This window comes from Schistocerca cancellata, chromosome 1 (assembly GCF_023864275.1).
Source record: "Schistocerca cancellata isolate TAMUIC-IGC-003103 chromosome 1, iqSchCanc2.1, whole genome shotgun sequence".
NCBI lineage: Eukaryota > Metazoa > Arthropoda > Insecta > Orthoptera > Acrididae > Schistocerca > Schistocerca cancellata.
In genome coordinates this window covers 1,120,144,659-1,120,150,216 of record NC_064626.1, presented here as the reverse complement: position 1 = coordinate 1,120,150,216, position 5,558 = coordinate 1,120,144,659, and the positions used below count along the sequence as shown (strand labels likewise).

The 5,558-nt window shown below is 41.4% G+C and overlaps 1 pseudogene; it reads right to left on the bottom strand.

The window, feature by feature from the left end:
* Positions 1–521: 521 nt before the first annotated feature.
* On the bottom strand, positions 522–691 carry LOC126096637 (U2 spliceosomal RNA; annotated as a pseudogene).
* Between the last annotated feature and the right edge of the window lie 4,867 nt (positions 692–5,558).

Sequence of the window (5,558 nt, the reverse complement as noted above, 5' to 3'; positions counted from 1 at the left end):
ATGTCTCAGTTATCAGCAGGATTAGCTCGGGAGCAATATACCAGAATTCTAGGTGACTTACTTCCACGAGCCGAAAGACAGAACGTAATTATCATTGACGTCTTCAGCTGTCTTACGATGGTTACCAACTATCTTTGTATCGGGGGAAGGAAGCTGCGAGAGAAATCACGGAAGCATCTGTGACAGTTACCTGGCGATTGTAATTCGACTGCGAGAAAAATACTATCACTATGCAGAGGGCAACTCCTGACCAGTTTAATTAATTAGTTAATCAATTTTGTCAGTGACGCGCCGCCAGGCAGTTGGAAGCGAGTCAGAGAGTGCCACGGTTATAATTCGCTTTCTGGAGTGGTAATCAGGCGTTTTTGCGTTGCGGTGAGATCTCTTAACGACATTTCTGTCTTCCATGTACACAGGGAGACATCGCAATAAAATCGTAATAAAATCTTTACAACTCCTCTGTGCTGCTATTTTGCTACCTTAAGAGACTTCCTAGGTAATGAGACAATTGACTTTGTTAAGAGAGTTCGAAAGGGAGCAGGCATCCTGTGACAGAGCTAGAACATGCTGTCAGCACTCCTTCATGAGCCAAAAATTAGTTTAACATTCTAGTCCTGTGATGCAGGGCTTAACAGACATTAAGCTGGTAAGAACAGATTCTTTTACCAGATAAGAGAATAGTTAGAGGAAATATATCCTACGTCATATTATTGTACAGGATTTTCACTCTAAGAATCAACAAGTTAACTACTTTTTAGCGATGTGAAAACGCACGTATGCTCCGATTTCTTCTGTCTTCGAAGATGACGCACATAAAAGGCAGCAATCTACATTTCGCGTGAGAAATTCGAGGTGTGTGGTCAAAATCCCCGTCTTGGATTAAGTAAAGTGTATTTTTTAAACTAGCGAGTCTATGCCGGGATTGGAATTTGGTGCAGCGCCACCCTTTAGATAGCACTACGGCCAACTTTGTACTATGTCTCAGTCGTAGGAGGTATACTGTATGAACGATCGCTATCAAGGCTGCAAAACGTAGGTGAAAACCAACGTTGGCTAATGTAGTTCACTCTCCTAATACTGCACTTAGCTGTCCTGACAAGATCTTGTCTACACTCAACGACGTAATTTGTGTGACGTGAAATAATCGTCTGTACTAACACGACGACGCCACGTAAGATTTTATATTCAGCTTCTCACGCTATAAATTACACTACCGCTCGCTACGACATCACTGTGTACCAAAAGATGGACACAATAACACTTTTCGTGGTACAATGGGGTCAGTGGTAACTATCCTGATATTAACTACAACAACGCACCTGACTATCAGGGTTCATTAGGTTCGAAAGATAAACTACCACCAAAACTAGTATCAATCACCAGAAAAATACTAAATGCGAGAGTCTTCGCAGAGTAGGAATGATGTATTTACTTCACCAATAACAGCAACCTATGTTGGCGAATACGTGCACAAGGCAAAGATATAATTTTATACTATTTATGTCTCGTTGTCAATCAAAGAGAATCTCTATATGTAGCGCCTTGTTACAACAATATATTTGACTCTATTGAAATTTTATCGTAATAAACTATTTCGTTAATCTCAATCTTTCAGAATTAAATGGACTAACTTTTCATTTATAATTAATCACCTTTCCGTAACACGGAAACTTGATTTTCCTGTCTAAAAATTAATTATCTTTCTTTTTGTTACAAGTCGTTCACTGAAAAATACTACATCTTTTCTTTAATTTATTTGAACTTTGCTTTTACCAATATTCCAGTCTGTTACTTTATTGCCTTTGGATTTACTTTATTCCAAAAAGATAAATTCCAAAAGTTAGTCTGCTTTCAAATAGGCCTTTGATTATTTTTTTTCTTGTAATAGTTTGAAGATAAAAGACAAGTCGGGTACTGACTTTTTCAGTTTAAAGGCGCTTTCTATATTTCATGCAATTAAATCATTTGCAGCTACAAGTCAGCGTTTTATTTACGAGTGCTGGTCCAATATTCAAATCCCCACTAAGCGTAAATATAATTAAAAAAACTAAAACAAAAAACCTGATTGTCACCGCCACTTTTCAGCTATATGAACTCAAATACTCAGACAAAGTTCAACTACTTTAGGTGTTGACTTCCTCGACCCACTATCATTTATAACTCAAAACACAGCACTAGATTATCTCTTCCACGACCCCCTAATATTTATAGCTCAAAGCACAGCACTCGATGATCTCTTTCAGAGAGAATTAGCGTGTTCTCTTTTAAATGATCGTTGACTTGTCATTTAGGGCCAAAGGGAAAATGTATCACATTCTCAATAAACTTCTGATTGTTTCTCAATAAATAACTATGGTATAGGACGACCGTTCTCTTTAATATGGACTGCACAATTAGTGCATCCAACAAGATTTCCGGAATTTACTATATTGCGACGCTCAAGCCGAAGTCACACACTAAATTCTAACTCAAATATCGCCAAGTCACTACTCCTTAGTGCGTGCGTACACCTATACAGCCACAATAATACATTGCAACGCTACTATCCCTTAGTGTGTGCTTTAATCCTCAATCACAAAACAACTAAACGACTTCGCGTGAACTCGTCTCTTCACATAAAACATCCAACGGAAAATCTCTGCTCCCTCGGGCATGGGTGTGTATGTTTGTCCTTAGAATAATTTAGGTTAAGTAGTGTGTAAGCTTAGGAACTGATGACCTTAGCAGTTAAGTCCCATAAGATTTCACGCACATTTGAACTTCACAGCCTGGTATCTTGCACTGTCTGGGGCGTCTCCAGACACGTCTTTGATGGTCACCAGGGCTAATATCGAAACTTGACTCATCACTGAAGTCAATTCTGCTCCAGTCAATATGATTCCAGTCCCCGATGACCAACGAAGACGAGTCTGTAGATTGTGGCGTCTGCGTCTCCTTGACACGACTCGGCGGTGATGGTTGTCCCAGACGGTATGACGTGGAACGGCGTCCGTCGCTCACGACAACGCCACCCTGTGACTGGTAGAAAAACACAAACTCCTCGCGGGGTTTTCTTTTGTTGCGAGTCCGCGACAGACCTTTCAGCTAGCGTTAACTGGCTACCTGTAGTTCTTTTTATTATGCCGGGTTAGACAATGGTTGTTGAATATTAATACACTACTGGCCATCAAAATTGCTACACCAAGGAGAAATGCAGATGATAAACGGGTATTCATTGGATAAATATATTATACTAGAACTGACATGTGATTTCATTTTCACGAAACTTGGGTGCATGGATCCTGAGAAATCAGTACCCAGAACAACCACCTCTGGCCGTAATAACGGCCTTGATACCCCTGGTCATTGAGTCAAACTGAGCTTGGATAGCGTGAACAGGTACAGCTGCCCATGCAGCTTCAACACGATACCACAGTTCATCGAGATTAGTGATTGGCGTATTGTGACGAGCCGATGCTCGTCCACCATTGATTTTCAGTTGGTGAGAGATCTGGAGAATGTTCTGGCCAGGGCAGCAGTCGAACATTTTCTGTATCCAGAAAGGCCCGTACAGGACCTGCAACATACGGTAGTGCATTATCCTGCTGAAATGTAGGGTTTCGCAGGGATCGAATGAAGGGTAGAGCCACGGGTCGTAACACATCTGAAATGTAACGTCCACTGTTCAAAGTGCCGTCAGTGTGAACAAGAGGTGACCGAGACATGCAACCAATGGCACCCCATACCATGACGTCGGGTGATACGCCAGTATGGCGATGACGAATACACGCTTCGAATGTGCGTTCACCGCGATGTCGCCAAACACGGATGCGACCATCATGATGTTGTAAACAGAAAGTGGATTCATCCGAAAAAATGACGTTTTGCCATTCGTGCACCCAGGTTCGTCGTTGAGTACACCATCGTAGGCGCTCCTGTCTGTGATGCAGCGTCAAGGGTAACCGCAGTCGTGGTCTCCGAGCTGCTAGTCCATGCTGCTGCAAACGTCGTCGAACTGTTCGTGCAGGTGGTTGTAGTCTTGCAAACGTCCCCATCTGTTGACTCGGGGCTCGAGACGTGGCTGCACGATCCGTTACAGCCATGCGGATAAGATGCATGTCATCTCGACTGCTAGTGATACGAGGCCATTGGGATCCAGTACGGCGTTCCGTATTGCCATCCTGAAGCCACCGATTCCGTATTCTGCTAACAGTCATTGGATCTCGACCAACGCGAGCAGCAATGTCGCGGTACGATAAACCGCAATCGCGATAGGCTACAATCCGACCTTTATCAAAGTCGGAAACGTGATGGTACGCATTTCTCCTCCTTACACGAGGCATCACAACAACGTTTTACCAGGAAAACTGCTGTTTGTGTATGAGAAATCGGTAGGAAACTTTCCTCATGTCAACGTGTAGGTGTCACCACCGGCGCCAGCCTTCTGTGAATGTTCTGAAAAGATAATCGTTTGCATATCACAGAATCTTCTTCCTGTCGGTTAAATTTCGCGTCTGTAGCACGTCATCTTCCTGGTGTAGCAATTTAATGGCCAGCAGTGTAATATAAAGTCTTGAATCTTCAATCCAATACCCAAGTCGTGGCCACATTATGGAATTGAGAAGATGTTAATTTGACAATTGTTATTCCGTCGTCAAGACGTCGCTACGTCGCGTGTTCAATAACTACACGATGTAGTTTCAGAGATAACATATACTTCAGCAATGTTCAGTATGCGTCATAATCTTGGGACAAATCTATGACTGTTCACTGTTAAATAACCATGAATTCAGTTTTCACTCCATAATATTCTAACAGTCAATTAATTTTCACTAATGCACCTGATAATATCTATTCAGTTATGTAGGCGACACGAAGAATTAACGTTTGAATCCAATTTTATTGTTCCTCGTAATTAATTGTCCTTACGCTGAGCACGCACATCGAATTCTCACTCAGGGAATTGCTTCCGTTTGTATCAGTAATCCTATACTTGACAACTTCTGACAACGCGGCGCAAATGTACTTTCTTCGTGTTTGCGTTTGTCTGTTACATACTCGAGACTAATAATTGTTTTTCTGTCGGCGATCTTTCCTTTCCAATGTCCTTGAATGTTGGTGCTTATTCAGTATCACGAAGGCTAAGTCCCATCACAAATCTATCACGATTTAATTTCGTCGCGAATTTCCGTGTCCCTTTATCTTGCTAACAGTAAAGATGACTTTGCTTTAGTATGACTTCTGAATAATACTTCAGTCTATATGGCAAAACTTCAAACTTCCGATAAGCATACAACAATCTAGCAGCGCTTGCATGCATGCTACTATCGCAATAGTCTAGAGAGCGACTAGATAGCAACTGAAGCTAACATTTCCATTTCCGAGTCACATTGTAGTCACATCGAACTTCCTTTTCGATGCGGCTACAAGTCTCTTCTATGGTAAATGTTATCTTTGACCAATTTACCATCTGGGCTTTATCCTTCGTTATTAATTATTTTTCAATTCTTTCTTTGATTTTTTGTTGCGTATCCTATCATATTCTTTCATTCAGTCTATTTCATAATAAAAATTATTAT